The sequence below is a fragment of the Macaca fascicularis genome, chromosome 3 (genome assembly GCF_037993035.2).
Source record: "Macaca fascicularis isolate 582-1 chromosome 3, T2T-MFA8v1.1".
NCBI lineage: Eukaryota > Metazoa > Chordata > Mammalia > Primates > Cercopithecidae > Macaca > Macaca fascicularis.
The window spans coordinates 41,878,023-41,901,636 of record NC_088377.1 but is presented as its reverse complement, the minus strand read 5'-3'; the positions used below and the strand labels follow the sequence as shown (position 1 = coordinate 41,901,636).

The 23,614-nt window shown below is 51.0% G+C and overlaps 2 long non-coding RNA genes across 3 annotated transcripts in view; one reads left to right on the top strand and one right to left on the bottom strand.

Moving 5' to 3' along the window:
* Positions 1–6,639: 6,639 nt before the first annotated feature.
* The window catches only part of LOC135970063 (uncharacterized), a 50,904-nt gene continuing 33,929 nt past the window's right edge, over positions 6,640–23,614 (bottom strand). Inside the window, exon 3 of the long non-coding RNA XR_010585507.1 lies at positions 6,640–6,898. This is a non-coding gene — a long non-coding RNA (uncharacterized lncRNA). The remainder of the gene's footprint in view (positions 6,899–23,614) is intronic.
* On the top strand, positions 19,005–23,611 carry LOC135970064 (uncharacterized). 2 transcript variants are annotated; one of them, XR_010585508.2, is made up of 3 exons: positions 19,005–19,353; positions 20,312–20,506; positions 23,214–23,611. It is a non-coding gene; the product is annotated as an uncharacterized lncRNA (long non-coding RNA). The 2 variants fall into 2 exon arrangements; XR_012433182.1 differs by lacking the exon at positions 19,005–19,353 and having other exon boundaries at positions 19,354–20,506.

Sequence of the window (23,614 nt, the reverse complement as noted above, 5' to 3'; positions counted from 1 at the left end):
CTCAGGTAACTGCGTATGCTCGGTTTGGTCTTTTGTAAATCCCTGCCCCATTTCGGGGGAGGTTCTTGGGAGGCTTCTATTCGTTTTGGAGCATTTAAGTATCTTGTCCTCTCTCCCTCTTCCCAGATGCATGGGCATTTCTGCAGGCCCCCAGGCTGGCCCTTGTGCGTGGGGGCGTCTCCTGCCTCCACGTTGTTTGCACGCCCCCTTCTGAAGGTGCTCTTCCCCGCATGGAGCCCCCTCGTGCCTGCCTCCACACTGCAGGCTGTTCGGTAAATGTTACTGACTCAGCATCGTTGTTTTCTAGAAATGGGATGGGGTATGGATGCCACGTTCTTTTCTGTGTGAAGTCTGCGATTGTATCCTCTTGCCTTCTCCGTGTGTGCTCCTTGAGGGTGTCGCTGTGCTGAGGTCATCTGTGTTCCCTAGGGCGCCTCCCATGCAGTCTGGGCCGTAGCAGACATGCAGCCAGTGCTCATGGCCTAAATGAGAGGAAGACCAACAGAGCCATTAAATCTGGAAAATGACAAGTGAGGGGAAGGAATTTTTATTTAAGGCATGTGAAAAAGAAAATTTTTTAGAAAAATTGACCTGTTTCTCAACTGGAGTTGAATTTCAGCTCAGAAAAGCAGCTGTGTGCCCAGAGGGCTTTGGGATTTCAGTTTGTGACAGATGAATTGAATTTGTTGTTGTATGAATGTATTATCCTTTTGTGGTTTTATTAGGCCTTTCTCCCAAATGGAAATGATTTTTCTATAAAAGTCACACTTCCTTTTTGAGAAGTGTAACACTAATTGTATGGGATGGTCTCCCAAAAGATTACCTGCCAGGAACCAAACACACTGTCTCAGACTCACCGCCCCTAGTTTCTGCCTGTGCAGCTGCAAGGCAGAGAGGCACGCTCGAGCTGAAATCAAGACACATGTCTGCATCTTCTCTTTCTTGACTGCTGTTTCGTCTCTGAGCTGGCCTGCCTTCAACGTCTAGGAGCTTGGTGGGTGTAGACACATTACGGTATGGAGGAGGGATATGGTGTTGCCACAGCCAGGAGGCTCGCTGAAGTCTCTGTTCTCTTCCTGCTCACTGCTCTGACTTTGTATAAGTCACATTTGTAGGGCTGTGCACAGCGGCTTACACCTGTAATCCCAGCACTTTGGGAGGCTGACCTGGGAGGATCTCTTGAGCCCAGAGTTTGGATCCAGTCTGGGCAACATGATGAAACCCCATCCCTAGAAAAAATAAAAATTAAAAAATTAGCCAGATATGGTGGCTCATGCCTGTAATCCCAGCTACTGGAGAGGCTGAGGTGCGAGAATCACTTGAGCCTGGGAAGTCGAGGCTGCAGTGAACCATCATCATGCCACTGCACTCCAGCCTGGTCAGAGCAAGACCTTGTCTCAAAAAAAAAAACAAAAACAAACAAACAAAAACCCATTTGTAATAGTGGCAGTGGTTAACTTTTGAAAGTTTGGAGAAAAGTTCCTAAATAACCTGTGACCATGGACAACTTACTTAGCCTTTCTATGCCTCAGTTTCCTCATCTATGAAAAATGAGAGAATATGGTACTGATCTTACAGGATTTCAACGAGAACCAAACGAGATCAAACTCAGAGCCTGGCACCTCGTGAGTGCACACTCAATGTTATTATTTCAACATTTTAGAGGAAAAAGAATGCTAATGGGTCATTATGACTAAACATAGTCTATCAGTGGCGTTACTCATGGCATTGGAAGGAACTTGAATTCCATATAGATAGTGTGATGGAGAAAGTATTTTGGGCATTGGCAGTATTGATTCAAAGAACAAAGGACGTGTCTGTCCTGTGTGGAGAGCCGTTTCCGCTTGTTTCTTTAAATGCTATGGGAAAAGCAGTCGACCTTGTGCTCTCTGCCAGACAGCTGCAGTCTCCGCGTATTGATTTGGCCAATGGTCGCTCTCCTGTCATCATGGCAACAGCAGTGGAAGGGACAGCTTGTCTTGATTTGCATTTTCGTGTGTTTGTGCTATTTATAGACAATTACGACATGGAAGCCTGTTTATGGCAAGCTGGCAAATTCAGCAAAACATGGAAAAACCTGTTAGCACAGTTTGCACGTGTGCGGGCACAGAGCAGCCAAATAAACATACATGTTTTCCTGTATTTTAAAAACTCTGGGGGAAAAAAAAAAGGAAAAGACATTAAACCATTGCCCAGATGGCTTATAGAGCTAGAGCTTTTTCCTTGAAGTACGTGAGTATGGCTGTCAGACATCTGAAACCCCAAGCCGTCTTAAAACATCATTTTGATGCTACCCCCTACCCACCCTTTTTTTCCATTTGTAAGGGACAAGGATCCAGGAAGGAAAGTATCAGCTTACAAAGGCTTTTGTTACAATTAGTTGTTCATGTTCTTTCTTTTGGTATCTTATTCTCTGTTTACATTTTATTTTTATTTTTATTTATTTTTTTTTTTTGAGACAGAGTCTTCCTCTGTCACCCAGGCTGGAGTGCAGTTGCGTGATATCGGCTCACTCCAACCTCTGCCTCCCAGGTTCAAATGATTCTTGTGCCTCAGCTTCCTGAGTAACTGGGATTACAGGTGTGTGCCACCACGTCCAGCTAATTTTTATGTTTTTAGTAGAGACAGAGTTTTGCCATATTGGTCAGGCTGATCTTGAACTCCTGAACTCAGGTGATCTGCTTGCCTCAGTCTCCCAAAGAGCTGAGAATACAGGTGTGAGCCACCGCGCCCGGCCGCTGTTTCCATTTTGTAACACTAGCGTCACCCCAGTGTAGGGTGGCTAGGGGTATTCTTCTTTCCTGTTTCCTGGTGTATTTTCCTCTACAGCATCGATCACTCTTTAACATACTTTTTGGTTGTCTGTCTCTACCTACAAAAATATATGTTCGCTGTTATATCACCAGTGTCTGGCACGTAGATAGTCAGTCAATATTTGTTGAATGAATGAATGAATGGGCTGAAAGAACCTTATTCTTTCTTCTGTCACTTCACACCAAATGCTTTTGGAAAATGCTATGTGAACAGGGATCGTAAGCAGCAGAGGTTACACACATGGCTGTGGGATAGCCCATCATCCTCAGATACTTGTCTGGAAGGAGGTGGAGTACTTGAGTAGAAATGATACAAGATAACCTCTTCAGGAAATCAGCCAAGTGTCACAGCTTTTCACATAGGCGTGTGATGTTAGTGTATGTGTGTATGAAGAGCTGTCGTGGCCTAGAATCACAGGCCTTTAGATCCTTTGTACAGATAGAAAAGTAAAGGCCGAGGCCCAGGAGTGCTGCAGGCCACCGAGGTAGAGTCCCTGTCTGCCCTTCTCAGTGTCCGGTCACTTCTCACTGCACTCCCCTCTTTACTGCTAAAGCCACCTTCCCTGACTCTGAATGTGTAACCACGAGTGGGAAAATGTCCTCCAGGCTCACAGTTTGTGGAGAGAAAGCCCAGCAACTGAAAATAATGTTCACAAAGTTTGTACCTAGAAAAAGTGGCCATTTCTATCATGTCTTTAAATTTCCCTGTTTCTCATACATTTTATAAGCAAGACAGTAGAAGGAGATTCGGGAACAGCAACTTTAGAACAAGGGGGAAAAAATCAAACCTAGAGCATTCCAGTTTCTGTTTTCTTCTCAGTTTAGGGCTGAGGCACTTTAGCTTCCTGTCTAAGGGACTACTCAAATCTGATTAGAAGCTATTGTGGGCTGGTAATTATCCATATTTTTAGGAAGACAGATGCAGCACCAACTCTGTTCTCTAATAGCAGGCTTATTAATTTTAAATTTACATGGCAGGAGAAGCAGATGTCGAGGTGGGATAAGAGTTCAGATGCTTGGTCATTGATAGCTTTTTACTTCCACGTATCACATGGGGATTTGGGACTCGGGAAGCCCGCTGAGAACTGATGACTATCTGTCCCCTGAACAGCTGGGTTCTTTTTCATCCTGAGCTCAGAAAGATCGCTCCTACTGCAGCCAGGGAAGACAGGTTGTTGACTGGTTAGAAATCATGGCAGGTTATTTTCTCGACCCGCAGTTCGCAGTTGGAAAGCAGAGCTATCAAAAAGTTGTCTTCTCTATTGTATTTCAAATCTGGGTGTTTAAAAAATTATGTAGGCAAATTAAGCATTTCTTTAATGGTAGTTGTGTGTGTGCTTGATGCGAATGAGAGGTGCATTCCCTTGTAAAATCCCTGGGACTTAATAGGAAGATGTGAGCCTTAGAACAGAAGTTGGTTTTCTAGATGATCACGTAGACATGATGCTGAGCACCAAAGATGTTGATTGAACCGATTTAAAAAGAAATTTGTCTGAGTTCAGATTTTACACCAATATTTAGAAAATCAGCAAAAGAACTTGGAGGCATGTTCTCAGGCATCCTGTTCAGCCCCATGCCCACATTGTCATAAAATCCGAGTGTGCGTACAGGGAGGCACATTCCTTTCTGTTCTCATCACAGGTCCTTCCCTGGCTCTGCACCTGCCTGTCATGCGTGTCCCTGTGAAGAGACCACCAAACAGGCTTTGTGTGAGCAATAAAGCTTTTTAATCACCTGGGTGTAGGCGTGCTGAGTCCGAAAAAGAGAGTCAGCGAAGGGAGAAAAGGGTAGGGCCCTTTTATAGGCTTTGGGTAGGTAAAGGAAAATTACAGTCAAAGGGGGGTTGTTCTCTGGCTCTGGCGGGCAGGAGTGGGGGTCACAAAGTGCTCAGTGGGGGAGCTTTTTGAGCCAGGATGAGCCAGGAAAAGGAATTTCACAAGATAATATCATCCCTTAAGGCAAGGACCGGCCATTTTCACTTCTTTTGTGGTAGAATGTCATCAGTTAAGGTGGGACAGGGCATTTGCACTTCTTTTGTGATTCTTCAGTTACTTCAGGCCATCTGGGTGTATACGTGCAAGTCACAGGGGATGCGGTGGCTTGGATTGGGCTCAGAGGCTTGACATTGCCCTCTTCCCTACCTCCCCTACCTTTTCCCTCCTGTGTGGTTCCCTCACAAAGTGAATGGCCTCAACCACAGCTTCTCTGCAGCTGCATCAGACTGTGGGGACAGGAGTGGTGGCTGCTGCAGGGCCTGCTGTCCCCACGGAGCCCAGTCTTGCTTGCCGCTGCAGCCTGGTGATCATTTTGTACCTCAAGTATGTAATTCTACAGAACGAGAGCCAACATGCTGGGGATGGAGGCGTCTTTATCACGGTGCTCTGCATATTTTAATCTTGGGTAGAAAGTATGGAAAAGTATGGGATACATGTGGTTTGATGTCAGAAGGACGTTGTGAACTTGATGTGGACTGAGGATATTCAGGTGCAACAGGCACCGCGGCTTCATTAAATGAGACTTCTTCATCTCCCTGCCAGGCACGCACAGGTGTATGGCCACATCTTATGTGTTATCCTTATTCTAGAGTGCGCCTTGTCGTCATGCTTAAAGTTACATGATGATATTCTGCCTCATAGAGTAGGTCCCAAACCTCATTCAACACAGAAATGTACTCTTGCTATTCTACACAGAAAGCACTTTCATATACCAAGTGGGAGAGCAGTCCTAAAATCTGGGCTGGAATCACAGAAGGAAGGCTTTGGGAAGCAACAGATTCCCTAGTCCAAAGCTGGTTTTTGATGAACCTAGAAACAGGACCAAGAGAAGTGAATTTGCCTAAGGCCCTGACAGTGTTTCACGGTAGCATTTGAACCTAGCAGTTTCTTGACCTATTTCTTTAAATGATTAGTCATGCTTCCTCTGATTCCTATATAAACGTATTCCTCATTCATTCTTTTGTTTCAGTGAATTATTGCAGTGCTACCCCATGACAGTATTTGAGTCAAAATGTGGCAGTGTTTATCCCTTTCCAAGGTTTTTAGTTGCACAGGTTTTCAAAGTTGTGCTAACAGTTTCTTGTTGGTTGCAAGGTGTCCTTTCAGAAGCCAATTGTGTGGTGTATGGATGTTGATTGTTGGAGGTAGTTTGGTTAGAACGTACTTCGAGTGGCTGGTGTGGGCCTGGGGGACAGTGACAGCTGCCTGCTTCATGGGCAGAGATGAAGTAATTGCTTCCTGGGAAGTACCATCCTCCTGGCCACACTCTCCAGCCCATTTCAGTTGCGTTGGTTTCCTCGCATCTGCACGTTTCTGGCTTCATGTGAGTCTCATTTATTTTAGCATATGACTTCAGGCTGTGGGGAAGAATGGCCATTTTAGCACAGAGATGCACACAAAGGAACAACTGGCTAAATGTGAGAGAAGACATTCTTGGGGGGGGGGGTTTCATTTCTTTTATTCTGTAACAGGCAGTCTGGGAAGCATTCTGGACACGTGACCTGCGCTGTCACAGTTCCTCCTTGCAGGATCGCAGATGTTTGGAGATTGTAGTGATAACTGTTATCATTGAGAATGTCATCCTCTCAGGCTCTAATAAGGCAGGATTTATTCAGTGTTAATTTGTTAAAGACAACTGTATTTCTAGCCAAATCCATGGTAGACGTTTCTCCTGGCAGTGTTGCTAGGGGTATTCCCGTGGCTTAGTCTTAGGGAAGCACACGCCTTTAAATACTGCTGAAGAGAACCCAAAGCGCACCGGAGCACTTTTGCCTTGCGGGGTGTTAGTCACTGATACACATCTCAGTCAGACCTGATGGATTCTTGACCCCTTCCTTTCTTAATTTTTTAATTTTATTTTTAATTTTTGTTTTTTAAGAGCACAACCCCTCAGGTGGCCACCATGAATCTCTGGTGTTTTCAGCTGGTTGAAGCCTATTTGCCGTCTCTGGTTCAAACATATTCGAAACCTGATGATGCTTCCCTCGGTTGTTCTGCTGTGTGACCTCCACGCCCGCAGGGTTCAAGATTGTCAGAGCTGGGAGCCGCCTTCACAACTACCAGGGTTTCCGGAACCTCCTTTATCTAGCCCTGGGGACGGAAGAGATGTCATCAGAGGTGAAGGCTTATTGGTTTACACGCCATTGATAATGAACGAGGAGGTTTTCTTTTATATAAGGGGAGCTTCTTATAATGTGGGGTAAAGAAGCTTTTGAGGTTTGCTTTCTCTGGAAGGATAATTTGTGATCCTGCCCTTGCTTTCAACAAAAATATAATTTGCATACCAGTGCATGTTGTGTTACTGAGCACTGGCTGACAAATGGTTCTTAACTCGTCATTCACTCAGTCATTCTTTCTTGAATGGCATATGTGTGCCAGCCGTAGTAGGAACTTGCTAGGCTCTAGGACTAACCCTTATGAAACGGGGGTCCTGGGGGAAGCAAATGCATATAACTATAAACGTTTGTGGGGATATCAGAGGGGGTGCCTATAGGTGCAAAGCTTTGTTCATTCATTGTCCCATCTAGGAGGTTTTGTGTCTTAGCAACGTGTTCCATAGCAACACATCCCTGTATCAAAACATTCATCATATTATTTTGATATTCTCTGCTTAGGTATGTATTTTTCCCACTAAGTTTAGAACTGGTTAAGGACAGGCTATGGGGTATGTAATATATGTACACACACACACAGATATATATATTACCATAGTAAATATACAATATAGATTTATATATACACACACATATATATTTCTCCCTCTATATACACAAAACACACACACACCCGTATACACACACACATATATATATGAAATACACACACACACACACACACACACACACTTCTGCCAAGCACAGAAAGTCAAAACTAGGCAAGGGTTCTTTAAGTGTTCATGAAAAAATAGATGTGCTTAGTTGAGAGCGTCCTTAAGTTGCCAGGGGAAATACAGGATGGATTCACTAAGGGAGATTTTTTTTCTTTCTTTCTTTAACTCTTGAATTCGAAATAATCCAGACTTATTGAACAGTTGCAAAAATAGTACAGAGAATTCCCGTATGGTCTTCCCTCAGATTCCCCAAACATTTCACCCCATTTGCACTTTCTTTTTCTCTCTCTGTGGATATATATATTTTTTTTTTTCTGAAATGTTTGAGAGTGGAAGGTAGAATGCAGGGCAGGGTGAAAGGCGGAAGGAGAGAGTTGGGTTGGGAGGCTGTTTTTTTTTTTAACCTTCTGAGATGGAGTTTCGCTCTTGTCATCCAGGCTGCAGTGCAATGGCACGATCTCGGCTCACTCTAAACTCTGCCTTCTAAGTTCAAGTGATTCTCCTGCTTCAGCCTTCCGAATAGCTGGGATTACAGGCACCCACCACCATGCTCGGCTAATTTTTTGTATTTTTAGTAGAGGGGTTTCACCATGTTGTCCAGGCTGGTCTTGAACTCCTGACCTCTGATGATCCACCTGCCTTGGCCTACCAAAGTGCTTGGGATTACAGGCGTGAGCCACTCTGCCTGGCGATTGGGAGGCTTTTACAGTAACCCAGAGCGCTATGATGAGGGCTGGACGTGGTTGGAAATGATGAGGAAGGTGAGAAGGGGTTAGGTCTGGCATTTATTTTGAAAGGAGAGTCTCTCTCTTGGATGACAAGAGAGAGAAAAAGAAGTTTTAAGGATGATGTCAAGGATTTTGGCCTGAGTAACTGGAAGGCTAGAGATGCTGTTATTGGGATCGGGAAGACTATGGGAGGAGTGGGTTATAGCAGGAGGAATCAAAAGTGCATTTTGGGCATGCTAAATTTGAGGTCCAAAAAGAGATGTCAAGAAGTGTTGGCTGGACGCGATGGCTCACCCCTGTAATTCCAGCATTTTGGGAGGCTGAGGCGGGCAGATCACCTGAGGTCAAGAGTTCGAGACCAGCCTGATAATTATTAAAATTGATCATTGATGTTTACTAATTAATCATATTATTGCTCCTAATATCGAGGGAGTGTACACCTACCTGTGATGTTGTTCCTAATATCCAGGGACAGAGAGCATGATCTTAGTTTTAATATCGCAGTAGGTGTACACTCACACTGTGACACTGATCCTAATATCCAGGGAGTAAAGTATGACATGATTCCCAACATAGCAATGAATGGACAGTCACCCGGTGATATTGCTCCTAATACTCATGGAAGAAGCGTATGATATTACTCCCAATATCGCAGGGAGGGTACAGCTCTTCTGTGATATGGTTCCTAGTATCTGGAGGGGGAGAGGATGATAATAATTCCAGTATCGTAGGCAGTGTTCACCCGCCCTGTGATATTGTTATTAATATCCTGGAAGGGAGAGGATGATATGACTCCCCATAGAGCAGGAGGCGTACATCCTGGGATATTATTCCTAATATCCATGGAGAGGAGAGACTGATATTACTCCCAATATGGCCGTGGGTGTACATCCACCCTGTGATATTCTTCTTAATATTCCAAGGCTGAGAGGTTGATATTACTGCCAGTATCGCAGACACTGTACACCCCCGTGTGATACTCTTCCTGCTATCCGGAAGGGGAGAAGATGGTATTAATCCCCATATCACGGGAGGTGAACACCCACTCTGATATCTTTCCTAGTATGCAGGGGAAGAGAGGATAATATTATTCCCAATATTGCAGAAGATGTACACGCCCCCCCATGATATTGTTCTTCATATTCCAAGGCACAGAAGACGATATTACTCCCCATATCACAGAAAGTATACACCCCCCAGTGATGTTGTTCCCATGATCCAGGAGGGAAGAGGATGATATTACTTTCTTTCCTTTTTTTTTTTTTTTTTTTTTTTTTTTGAGATGGAGTCTCGCTCTGTCGCCCAGGCTGGAGTGTAGTGGCCGGATCTCAGCTCACTGCAAGCTCCGCCTCCCGGGTTTACGCCATTCTCCTGCCTCAGCCTCCCAACTAGCTGGGACTACAGGCGCCTGCCACCTCGCCCGGCTAGTTTTTTGTATGTTTTAGTAGAGACGGGATTTCACCGTGTTAGCCAGGATGATCTCAATCTCCTGACGTCGTGATTCGCCCGTCTCAGCCTCCCAAAGTGCTGGAATTACAGGCTTGAGCCACCGCGCCCGGCCCTCGGATGATATTACTTTCAACCCCTGCACCCTGCAATGCTCTCACCCTGCAACACCGACACCCAGCTGAACCTGACATGGAACCAGAGGTGCTGGCTGGGGGTGTTCATTGCTTCTCTTTTCTCCCTTGCCAGACTCAGTAGAGGAAGCTGAGACCAAGCAGCCGCAGGAACAAGGTGGGTTTTGCGCGTGGCTCAGGCTTCCTCTGGTTATGAGCTGGGCCTTGGGGTAATGCGGGGGGTGGTGACAGAGCTGAGTACGGTGGGCATTGGATGCGACAGTCACCCCTCTGTGGTGTGGGCTGGGGGCTTGGAGGATGTCGCCTGAGGTGGGCCTGAACCTCCCGTCTACTCTGGCACTGGAGGCCGTGGGGTCCCACACTTCTTCCAATGAACATGCTGACCCCCGCCTGGTCCCCGACCGAGGTGGGGCATCCTTTCCAGTGCTGGGGCCCACATATAGCTGTGGGTTCCTTCTTCATGACCTGGAGAAGCTGCAGTTCACCCTGTGCTCTGCCTCAGAGATGGGAGGCCACACTGCCCTCAGCGGGTAGCAGAATTCAGAGCCTTAGGTTGCAGGGGCCTCAACTGATGTCCCTGAAAGGTCTGCTCCTTCCTGAGGGGCTGATTCAGGGAGGCCCTCCCGTCTCCCCTCTGCGGCTCTGTCTCTTCCCCTCAGGGTCCACATGTGGACAGCCTGGTGATGTGGACGCACCAAGGGCTCTTGGAACTTCCCGGGGAATGGGATCCATCCCAGTACATTTGGGATGCAGGCACAAGGTTCCAGAGGAGGCCCGGGAAGCCAGTGGGGAAGGGAAGGTTGTTGTAGGTTTGCCTCAGGGAGGGGGTGGTTCCACCCTCTGCCAAAGTCTCTGGAGCAAAGGCAAGTGGCTCTCCAGCTGCCCCGGAGGCCAGGGTAGTGGCTGGGAGGGGCTGTGTGCAGAGTGTGCCAGGCCCCACCCACAAATGGGGCTTGTAGGGTCCTGGGGTGGCAGAGACTGAGCGTAGGAATGTGAGCTTCAGGCCACAGAAGCCACAAAAGGGTGAGTGGCGTGATGGTGGGGCAGCACTTGGCCCCGGGTTAGGGAAGTCTCTTTAGTCTAGAACCAGAGGGTTGAGAGGATTTAGTCAAGTAATAGGTGGTGGATGAGGGGCTGGTGGTGGAGGGGGGGCTGGTGATGTAGCCTGTGTGAAGGCCCAGGGTTGAGGGAGTGGGGGTGAGTGCTGGTGAGCGGAGGTTTGATGGGGTGAGTGAATGAGAGTGTGAGCGGGGATGAGTGGGGTGTGAGTGAACAGGAGTGTGAGCGGGGATGAGTGGGGTGTGAGCGGGGATGAGTGAGTGGGGTGAGTGAGTGGGAGTATGAGCGGGGGTGAGTGAGCGGGAGTGTGAGCAGGGATGAGTGAGGTGTGAGAGGGGGTGAGTGAGCAGGGCTTATGCAGGGAGGTGCAGAGTTGACAGTGGGTGGGTTGGGTGCTGGATGGTGAGAAGCTCTTCTGGAGAGCTAAGCAGGGCCTGGGGCCTCAGGCTGTGGCTTGGCCTTTTCCCCAAGAGCACTGGGGAGCCATGGGGTGCTATCGAACAGTCACTGCAGACTGAGCAGTGAACGGACAGTAGGTGGGCAGGGCTGTCTGAAATCTAGGCCGCAGAGGATAGATGAGGAAGTTGAGTCCAGGAAAATGGCTGAGTCGAGGGATACTGTTGAGTCCCCTCTGTCTTGCAGCGCTTTGTCATGGCATCGTGAGACCACTCAGAGGTGCCTCCTGTGGCCTGGGCCAGGAAGGACTGTGACGAAACCTGCCCATTTCCCAGCAGAGGCCTGGCACCCACTCCTGGCCCTAGGAGGGATGAGATTTTGGAAAGGACCATGTGAAGGGGCCCTGGTCCCACATATCTGCCCAAGGAGGGTTGGGGGGTTCTGACCCAGGCTTCTTCCCCAGGGGCATTCTCTGACTGGAAGGAGACCCTCCAGGAACCCAGCGCCCCAGCCCCCACTGCAGCCTCCGGTTGCTCCTGGCACAACAGCCTGTGACACCTCCTCCTACGAGGCCCTCCCCGGGGTGCTGGGGGATTCAGACTCGGAAATGCAGGCCAGGGAACGGGGATCATGCTTCCCTGTCTCCCCACCCTGCGCTGAACAGTCGAGGAGACCGAGGGCGGCGCTGATACCCCACATGCTACTTGGGGTCATTTTTGAGTCACTTTCGGTAGTTTGTGTCCTTCTAGGAGTGTGGCTGTTGTGTCTGGATGGTCTGATTTCTTGGTGTACAATTGTTCGTGGTGTTTTCATGGAATCCTTTTATTTCTGTCAGGTCGGCAATAATGTTTCCTCTTTCATTTCTGATTTTAGAAACTTGGGCTTTTAATTATTTATTTATTTTTATTAAAGTTGGGGTCTCATCATATTCCCCCAGGCTGGTCTTCAATGCTGGCCTCAGCGATCCTTCCACTTCCGCCTCACAAAGCGCTGGGATGACAGGCGTGAGCCATGGTGCTCAGTCTCTGATTTTAGTCATTTGTGTCCTGTCTTTCTTTTCTTGGTTAGTCTGGTGAAAGATTTGTCAACTTTGTTATTATCTTCAAAAAACCCACCTTCGGTTCTGTTGATTATGTCTTGTTTTTCCATTCTCTGTATTTTTACTTCCCATTTCCACTCTCACATTTATTATTTTCTTCCTTTTATTCACTTTGCGTTTAGTTCTTTTTCTAGTTTCTCAAGGCGGAAGGTTAGGTTTTTGATTTGAGATTTTTCTTCTTTCTTTGAATGTAGACATTTGCAGTTATAAATTTCCCTTTCAGCACTGTCTTAGCTGCATCTTGGAATTTTTGATACGCTGTGCTTTTTTTTTTTTTTTTTTTTTTTTTTAAGACAGAGTTTTGCTCTATTGCCAGGCTGGGGTGTAGTGGTGCAATCTTGGCTCAATGGAACTTTTACCCAGATTCAAGCCATTCTCATGCCTCAGCCTCCCGAGTAGCTGGAATTACAGATGTATGTGCACCACCACCACCCCCGCCTAATTTTTTTTTTTTTTTTTTTTTTTTTAATAGAGACAGGATTACAGCATGTTTCCCAGGCTGATCTCAAACTCCTGGACTCAAGCGATCCTCCCGCCTCGACCTCCCACAGTGCTGGGATGAGAGGCGTGAGCCACCGCGCTGGCCCGGGCTGTGCATTTGTTTGCATTCTTCTCCAATTAGTTTTCGGTTTCCCTGATGGTCTCTTTGACTCACTGGTTGTTTAGGAGTGTGTAATTTCCACATATTTTTGAATTTCCCACATTTCCTTCACTGTCGATTTCGAGTGTTCATGCCAGTACAGCTGAAGAACACCTCTGCTTTGGTCTCAGTCCTTCTCCATTCACTGAGGCTCATTTTGTGGCCTGGCACATGGTCTGTCATGGGGAATGTCCCATGGGTGCTCGAGAGGACTGTGTATTCAGCTGTTGTTGGGAGGCGTGTGTGACAGATGTCCATTCAGATGTCCATTCGGCGTACCTGGTTTCCTGTATTAATCTCCGGAACGTTTCTCACACTAGAAAATCAGAAGCTTTCCACTGTTCCCAGCGCCCTGGCTTTGGGAGAGGCCAGTGAGCCTGTGGCTTGGGAGCCTGGTTGCATGAGAGAAGCATGTGTGGGAACGCCAGGGGCCGGCTTTGAACCCCATTCCCCCAACATGATGCCGTGTGTGGCAGACATGACGCTTGGCTTTGCTCTCTGCGAGTTCCATCTGTGACAGGGGCTACTTGTGCCCCTGGCCTCATCAGCTCAGGCTGAAGGTGGCCCTGGTCCTGACCAGAGGGACTTTGTGAAGCAGAAATAGATGGCCTGGTGCAGGGGCCGAGCCTGGCCAGGATCTCAGCCCTGGGAGTTGTAAAGAAGGCCGGCCTGTACCATGAGCATCTGTACCAAGCTGTGTCCATGTCACGGTGTGCTTGGCATCTGCCCTTGCACAGGTGCATGGCCTGTCTGCGCTCAGGCTCCCCGCCTATGGGACCCAGGCTCACAGAGGTATGAAAGAGGCGAGCATGGCGCAGGGGCCTCCGAGAACAGCCAGCCTCGCTTCAATGCTGGGAGACTAACATCTTCCATTTTGTCTTCTGCCCAGGCCAGCTGCGGGCCGTCCAGTGGCTGTGCTACTTCTACAGCGTCATCAAGCCCAGGAAGGCCCAGTGTGTCATCTACCACAAGCTCCAGCTCTCCCTGACCCACAAAGTGGCCGACAAAGTGCTGGAGGGGCAGATCCTGGAGGCCATCAGTCAGCTCTACCTGTCCCTGGGCACAGAGTGGTAAGGGCTGGCTTTGCAGTGGTGGAGGTGGGGGCGGGCAGGGCAGGGAGGGGGGCACAGGGAAGCTGGCTCAGGGCGCCATCAGCCCCTCTCCTTTTGATCATTTGGTTCTTTGGCATCAGATGCTTTGAGCTGGTGGGCCTGGGGTCGTCCCAGGGCTGCTGCTGGCCCGTGAGTCCCAGCTTGAGCCTCCCTTGTTGGGTCAAAGGTCATCTCAACCCCAGCAGAGGCAGTACATGCACTCTGGGCTGTTCTTCCTATTATGGTGGCTTTTGTCATCTGATCTTTGCCTGCCCTGAATCTTCACTCCTGGCCTTCATCTGTCCCCTTAAATGTGACCACAGCAGCCACCTGTGGCTTCTCTCCCACAGAAGACAAAGCCAGTTGTGTCACCTCCTTCCCTGGGGCAGGGTTTCAAGGTCTCACGTCCCATATGTGGCCTACTCCCCTTCCCCCAAGCATCCTGACCTGGTGGGGTAACCATGGCCCTGGCCACCCCACCCATAGGGCCCAGTGACATTGCTGCAGTCACACCCCCTCGAGTGTTGGACTTACTGAGAGAGCAGGGAAGGAGCCAGATTCCATGGGGACCTGGGAGACTGGCTCCAGTCTTGGCCTCAGGTTCACAGAAGGAAAATGGGCCAGTGTGCTAGAGCCATGCTTCTCAAAGTGTAGTCCCTGGACCAGTAGAGCAGCATCCATGTCACCTAGGAGTTTGTGGCAAGTGGGATTTCTAGGGCCTGCCCCAGGCCTGTGGAGCCGGAAGCTCTGGGGGCAGGGCCAGCAAGCTATAAGGACAGGCCTCCGGGTGACTGTGATGCCTGCACACCTTGAGAATCATCGGCCCAGATAGCCTCTGAACACTAACGGCTCCTGGTGCATCTGGAGAAGACACAGGTCATGTCTGGGAGGCAGGGGAGATGGACTAGCACACTCCTCCTGCCACAGGGCAGCATGATGCTTGATTCCCTCAGAAGGATGTCCTTCATCTTTTCCATGCCGTGTGTGTTCACCCTGGCCCTCCCAGCAGCCTGGGAAGGGCAGAACACTGCACACACAAGAGGGCTGTTCCCAATCTGCACATTCCAGTTCATCTGTCGCCAGACCCACGGGAGGAGGCAGACTGGTTCCAGGAGGATGAGAGCCCTTGTTCTGACACCTGCGTCTGATTCCAGGGCCTACAAATCCGTTCTGGACTACACCAAACGAAGTCTGGAGATTTTCATTGACCTCCAGAGGAAAGAGGAGGCGGCGCATGCCTGGCTGCAAGCAGGGAAGATCTATTACATCCTGCGGCAGAGCGAGCTGGTGGACCTGTACATCCAGGTGAGTGACAAGGGATGCAGGAGGACCCCTGTGCTGTTCACTCTCTGTCCATCCACCCATCCATTCATCCTTCCATCATCTATCTGTTTACCTGCTCATCCTTCTATCCATCAATCCATCATCTATCCATCATCTTCCCATACACCTGTGGGTCCTTCCATCCATCCATCCATCCTTCCATCATCCATCCATTCACCTGTTCATCTTTCCATGCAACCATCCATTCATTCACCTCTCCATCATCTATTCACCTGTTCGTCCATCCATCCATCCATCCATCCTTCCATCTTTCCATCATCCATCCATCATTCTTCTGTTCACCTCTTGGTCCGTCCATCCGTCCATCCTTCCATCTTTCCGTTATCCATCCAACCATCTTCCATCCATCCATGATCCATCCATTCACCTGTCCGTCCATCCATCCATTCATTCATCATCCATCCTTTTATCATCCATCCATCCATTCACCTGTTCATCCATCCCTCCATCCATTCTTCCATCCTTCCATCATCCATTCACCTGTTCATTCTTCCATCCATCCATCATCCATCCATCTTTCCATCATTCATCCACTCGCCTGCTCATCCTTCCATCCATCCATCCTTCTATCATCCATCCATTCACCTGTTCATCCTTCCATTCATCCATCCATCCGTGCATCCATCATTCATTCATTCCTTTATCATCCGTTCATTCAGCCACCATCCATCCACCTGTTCATCCATTCATCCATCCATCCTTCCATCATCCATCCATTCACCTGTTCATCCTTCCATCCATCCATCCATCCATCCATCCATCCAACCATATATCCATCCATCCATCCACTCATCTCCTGTTCATCCTTCCATCCATCCATTTATCCATCCATTCATCCATCCTTCCATCCATCCATCTTTCCATCATCCATCCTTCCATCTGTTCATCCTTCCATCCATCCATCATCCATCCTTTTATCATCCATCCATTCACCTGTTCGTCCATCCATCCGTCCATTCATCCTTCCATCAACCATCCATTCACCTGTTCATCTTTCTATCCTTCCATCCATCCACCATTCATCCATCCACCATTCATCCATCTGTCCATTTATCCATTCATCTGTTTATCTTTCCATCCATCATCCATCCATCTGTCCATCCCTCCATCCACCATTTATCCATCCTTTTATCCATCCATTCACCTGTTGTTCCATCCATCTGTCCATCCTTCCATCATCCATCCATTCACCTGTTCATCCTTCCATCCATCCATCCTTCATCCATCCATCCATTCAACCATATATCCATCCATCCATCCACTCATCTCCTGTTCATCCTTCCATCCATCCATTTATCCATTCATCCATCCATTCATCTGTTCATCCTTCCATCCATCATCCATCCATCCATCATCATCCATCCTTCATCCATTTATCATCCATCCATTCACCTGTTCATCCATCCATCCGTCCATTCATCCTTCCATCAACTATCCATTCACCTGTTCATCTATCCTTCCATCCATCCACCTGTTCATCCTTCCATCCATCCACCATTCATCCATCTGTCCATTTATCCATTCATCTGTTCATCTTTCCATCCATCCATCATCCATCCATCTGTCCATTCATCCATCCGTCCATCCCTGCATCCATCATTTATCCATCCTTTTATCTATCCATTCACCTGTTGTTCCATCCATCTGTCCGTTCATCCTTCCATCCATCCATCATCCATCCACATATCTATTCATCCATCATCTATCCATGCTTCCATCATCCATCCATCCACCTGTTCATCCATCCATTCTTCCATCATCCATCCACCCACCTATCTACCTATTAATCCATCCCTCCATTCATCTATCTGTCCATTTGTTTATCTATACATTCGTCTATCCACCATCTATCCATCCACATGTACATACATCATCTACCCTCCACCCATCCATACATTATCTACCCACCCATACATACATACAGACATACACACATCATTCCATCCATCCATCCATCCATGCATCCAAGCATTAATCTAGCCACACGCCCATCCATCCATCCATGTGTCTACATCTTCTCATCCATTCATTCATCCATCCACTCATTCCTAAACCACTGCTGAGCACCTGTTGTGTGCCTTTTCCCTCCCTCCAACTGGTTCCCTCACATCCTCCCCCAGTGACCAGCATCTTTTCCCTGAGGGCAGAGGCGTGGCCCCTCACAGTGCACAGCATCTGCTGGTATACAGCACATGCTCAAATAATGCGACCACTCAGTTAACACACAGAACTTGCTCCAAGCGACACGTGGCACATCTCCTTACAAAATGAATCTATCATAGTGACTGTTTTCAGAGGCTTTCCCAAACACAGTGTGATCTGGAACAAATTGTGAAGCCCACGAGCCTGGTGAAGTTTTCATTATTGAGCACCTGCTGTATACCTCCTTGAGCTGAGGAGAAGGATCAAGAGCTCATGGCCAAGAGGGGACCAGGCCCACCCACAAACACTGCGGATGTGGCAGGGATGTGGCAACGCAGAAAGGAGCCAGGGGCTGGGCTCCCAGCAATCTGGGGGCCACGGAGACTGGTTTGAGTGCAGGGGGAGTGGGCTAGGGCTAGGCCTGGTGGTAGGATTCACAGGTATCGGGCTCCTGGGCTGCAGCTGCTCTGTCACCTCCTGGCACTCAGGTGCATCAGTTCATTGTCCTCATGCCAGTGGTGGGGGCAGCCCTCATGCACAGGGTCTGAAAAATGCTCAGGTGTACCTGTAGTGTGTGAGAGGAAGGAGGCTGGCAAAGGTGCGCGTGGCCACCTCGCTAGGTGTGGGTCTTGAGGGAACTTCTGTCTCCTTTCAGGTGGCACAGAATGTGGACCTGTACACAGGCGACCCCAACCTGGGGCTGGAGCTGTTTGAGGCAGCTGGAGACATCTTCTTCAATGGGGCCTGGGAGCGGGAGGAAGGCATGTCCTTCTACCAGGTGAGCTGGCCTGTGGGCTGATGTGGGTGGGCCTCAGTGGGGCACCTGGAGGGCTGAGGCACAGGTGTGGCAGGGTAGAGGTCTCCCACCTGGAGGCAGGGCCACCCATGCACATGATGAGTTTCCAAGTGGTCTCACCGGGAATGATATTGACCATGCCCCTGCCCGAGACAAACGCTCGGGGCCTGGACGTGACAATGGTTCTACCCTTGTACCTGATGACCTCAAGCAACCATGAGTGAGAAGTCCTGTCCCCATCTTCCAGATGAGGAAACTGAGGCTCAGAGAGGCACAGGGACATGTCAAAGGACACACAGCATCAGTGGGAGACCCAGGTCTGCATGTACCCCGAAGTGGGACGGCTTCTCCCTTCCTCTGAGCTCACAGTGTTGCTCAGCCCTGGACACAGATAAATGTGGTGTTTTTAGAGCAGAGAGGAGTGCTGGCTCCCCCCAGTCAGACCCCCGGTGCCCAGGTGGGAGAGGCTGGTCTGAGGCTGTTGGGTGTAGCTGGATGGGCCTCAGGTGACTCTTCAGCCCCCAACTTGGTGTCTGAACTGTGTGTTATCCCAGAGCACAGAGCTGTGTCGAGGTGCAGGGGTAGCTGGGGCATGGGAAGCTCCAAGTACATGTTTGAGCTCTGAGGAGGGCGCTGGGCAAGGTGGGTGCTGTGGGAAACCTGACCCCACCTGCCTGTGTGGTAGGACCAGGCCCTGCCCCTGGACTGACTACGGGCAACCGCAAGGTGGAGCTGCAGCTTCAGCTGTGCAACAAGCTGGTGGCACTCCTGGCCACACTGGAGAAGCCCCAGGAGGGCTTGGAGTTTGCCTACATGGCCCTAGCACTCAGCATCACTCTGGGTAAGTCCCCTGAGCCCCCACCCTGCCAGGACCCACACTTTGCCAGAGCCCAGCCTCCAGGTCTGCAGGCCAGGAGCTGAAACAGCTGCTGGATTTTCCTGGTCTCCTGTCCAGGCAGGCAGATCTGCCCAACGGGCTTCCCCGTCCGGCTGTGGGGCACAGACCAAGGTCTCTCACGCAGTGCAGAGCTCCCTGCCTGCCTGAGCTCTGCTTCCTCTGCCTGTTCCTGTTGCTGACCACAAGGGCCGCCCAGTGTGCCGTCTGCCTTCCAGACATGCCAGGCATCTCGTTGGTCCCTGTGCCAGGCTGAGTGGCACATTCCCTTTCTCTTGTGCCCTTCCCACCATCATCAACCACACAGCTCTCTGGCTGATAAAATCCCAGTTCCCCTTACAGCAGTCTGCCCCTTAAGGCCGGGCATCCCTTGGTGCTGTGCCAGGGTCGTCTGTCCCCCTCCAGAGACAGGGAACCCTAGGCAGGCCACATGCCCCAGTGCCTTGTGCCCCGTGGCCCATTACACAGTAGGTGTGCAGCTGACTCCCCAAGGTAGGGGGCTGTGATCGTGCCACACCCAGGAGGAGTCGGATGTCACGTCTGTGGGTTGCCTGGAGCCGGGGAGCCCAGGAGCACCTGGACTGCATGGCTTTTGGGTTCTCCTGGTTAAAACCAGTGAGCAAAGGCAGGTGGCTCTGTGTAGACACAGAACTGGGCCATCCAAGTCCGACTTTCCAAAGCCTCACAGTAGACAGGGGCAGGCCTTATTAGTTCTGCTTTGCACATGGGAAAGTGAGTCTGGGAACCTGGAAGGGACTGGCCAGAGCTGCCCAGGTGACCACAGGTGCCTGGAGGCAAGCCAGGCATGCAGCCCCGGGGTCTGCATACCTGCTCCTGAGGGGCCTGAGCCCTCCCTGCCCCAGGGAGCCACGTCCTCACACCTGCACCTTTGGCCTGCACCCAGGGGACCAGTGAACGAGCGCATGGCCTACCACGGCTGGCCGCCCTGCACCACCGGCTGGGCCATGGCAAGCTGGTGGAGCACTTCTACCTCAAGGCCCTGTAGCTCTGCAACTCACCGCTGGAGTTCGACGAGGAGACCGTCTACTACGTGAACATGTATCTGGTTCTCGGTGACATCATCTTCTATGACCTGAAGGTAGGTGGCAGGGGTAGGGCACGGGGTGTTCCCAGACCCCTTGGAGTGGGATCTCCACCCACACCCCAGAGGCCTGGGTTCCAGCCTTCCTTAGGAATGGCCCAGTGGCCTCCCTGGAGCTCTGCACCCAGCTGGAGGAGCCGGCAAGGTTAGCAGATACAACCAAGCTCCCAAGATGGCCAGGCCCCACCCTCAAGAACTCAGTCTCAGCCAGGGAGGCTGACACATGAGTGGGCAATGGTGGCCTCTGGGTAAAGGAGGAGGATTGTAGTCAGGGGGGCCCTCCTGGAGGAGGTGACACCAAACTGAGTCTTGACAGTCAAGTGTCAAGTTGCATTTAACAAAGAAAACAGGGTTGGGAGAAGGACATTTCAGAGGACGGCATCATCCTCACATTGAATCCACGTTGCAAGATCCAACCCAAATCCTGGCGCCTCCTCTAGGAAGCCTGCCCAGGGTGCCAGCCTGCACTGAGTAACTCCTTCCTGGAGTCCCGAGACACTTTGAATCTTCACACCACCCAGGAAGGGTTGGGTGGGACCCCAGTGTCTTACCATTGGGTTCACAGACAGGGAAACCCCAGCTTAGGGCAGGTGTAGTGGGGCGGGGGCCCAGCCAGCCAGGCTGATACCTTGCTGGGTCGGGTCTGTCTTGAGGGGAGGTGCTGTGCTCCCTCTGCCCCCAGCCCTGCAGGGGTAGAGAGCTGGGACTGGCAGACTCAGACCTGGGGTGTCTCCACCCCTCTGCCCAGCAGGCACCACCCCTCCTCAGCATCGCACCGGCACCTCGTCAGTGCTCCTTAGGGGCTGAGAGGCCAGGGCACTCCAGTCCAGGGGCCAAAATCTTGGGGGCCTTAGAACAACATGAGGAGCTGGGGCAGCCCTAAGACCTCGCCCCGTATCCCCCACCGCAGGCTTGGGGCTGCCCGGAAGGCCCTTGCCCAGTGCTGGCGACACCTGGTGATCAGAAGTGGTCCCTGTGGCCTCCCAAGTCCCAGCCAGACAGGGAGGTGCCAAGTGTCAGACCCAGAGGGACACTGCTCACTGCCCAGGGTCTCTCCTGGGACCCAAGGGGACTGACCTCCCAGAAGAGGCCTTTATCTCACTTGGTCAAGCCTGCCGCCCACTCCCCCTGTCCAGGAGAAAGGAAAGGGCCAAGTAGTACCTGAAAGGCCAAAGTCCACGGTTGGGGTCGAGGGGCAGAGGCCTCCTTCACCTCCTTCCCATGCACAGCCCTCTGGGCCTCATCGTGACTATGCTGTCAGCGCAGGCCAGCTTCCCACAGGGAGGCCCCCTCAGAATTCCCCAAGGGCGGCTGTCTTTCCAAGGCTACACCCTCCTCCTTGTATAGGAGACCCTGGACCCAGGGCCCAGAGGAGTGGGAGAAAAAGCCGGGCTGCATGGGGCCTGGAAGGCTGGCAGAGAAGCAGAGGTAAATGGGCATCTTTGCCGATTGCCTCTAAAATGGGGTCCCCTTTAGTCTACACGTGAGAGTGAGCCCTGGAATAGGGTGGATTAGATGTGTCCTGGCTCAGCCTGCTGCTCATTAGCTGCTTCACACACTACAGGCACATGGAAATGCACACGCAAATGCACATGCACACACAGGCGCCCACACACAGACACGTGCACACACACAGGCACACAAACACGCACAGGCACACACACAAGCACACGCAGAGACATATGCTTTGGCTGGCTCCTTCCTGTTTAGTTGGGAAGCCCCCACCCCTTCAGGAAGCCTTTGCCTTCCATCCCCGGCTGAGTCTGGGGTCTCCTGGGCTTCCCTCTGCCACAGCCCGGGCCACCCTGTGTGGTCAGTGTTCACTCCCAGGTCCCTCAGACTGGGATCAAGGACGTTAGGCTCAGCCACACACCCAGCACAGAGTCCAGTGTTCGGCTGGGCGGGGGCCATTGGATGAGCAGTGGCGGTGACTCGGGACCTTCTCACGCCCCTGCTCTGTGTGTGGGGCGGGGCAGTGAGGGAATGGACTGCTGCATCTTGGACTTTCTCATTGGCCCTGGGAGCCATCTTGAGATGGCAAAGAGGAACAGGCCAGGCATGGGTCTTAGAGAGGTCCCTTGGGTGACCCCCATGTGGAAGAGGTGCCAGGTGGGGGATGGGAGGGTCAAGGAGGAGGTCTGGGAGACGGCATCCCAACCCAGGGATGGTGAGTTTGAGCCAAAGATGCATTGAAAACAGGAGTGGATGTCTGGGGAGTCACACTCCATCAATATTTCAGGGAACATTGCCAGAGAGGACACCTGTGAGATGGTTTTGTACCTGGCCTGTCCCGTGGAGGGCCTGGAAATGGTCAGCATGGACAGGGGCCAGAGGGGAGCCTGGGTCACTCAACGCTGTGCCCCTGCTGTGGCTTGGAGCCACGAGTCCTGCATGGAACTGTCAGAGCAGGCAGGATCTGCCCTGACCTCAGCCCATGGGGAAAGCAGCCACTGCCTACAGAGAGGGTGGGACTGGGGCAGGAGGCTTGGGGTGAGTGGGGCGTAGGGACACTCAGGAAGGCTTCCAGGGGTGTCAGGGTCATCCCCACCTCCTGCAGCTGAGACCACAGCAGTGTCACAGGCTTCGGGGCTCATGGGGTGAGCCAGCATTGGCTGGACATGTGGAATGACCTGGAGACAGGAACGGCCTCTGGGAAGACGGGCTCCGAGTCCCCCTTTTGCTGAGCATGGCCTGTCCCCTTCAGGACCCGTTTGATGCAGCCGGGTACTACCAGCTGGCCCTGGCAGCCGCCATGGACCTGGGCAACAAGAAGGGCACAGCTGAAGACCTACACGCAGCCGGCCACCATCTCCCACAACTTCCTCCTGGACTGTGAGAAGTTTATCCTCTTCTACCAGAAGGCCAGGACCTTCACCACAGAGCTCAACATCTGCAGGGTCAACCTACCTCCTCTGCCACTCTGCGGGTGGGCCCCCTGGTTGGCCCTCAGCCACCCTCGCTGAGGACAGCATACAAGGGAATGGGTTTTGTGCAAGGAGGATGGTCTCCTGCCTCTCCTGGTGTCTCCGTGGCTCATTTTCTGGGAAATGGAGGCATGAAAGCAGGGTTCAAATAGCAATAAATGTTTTTTTTGCAATAACATAC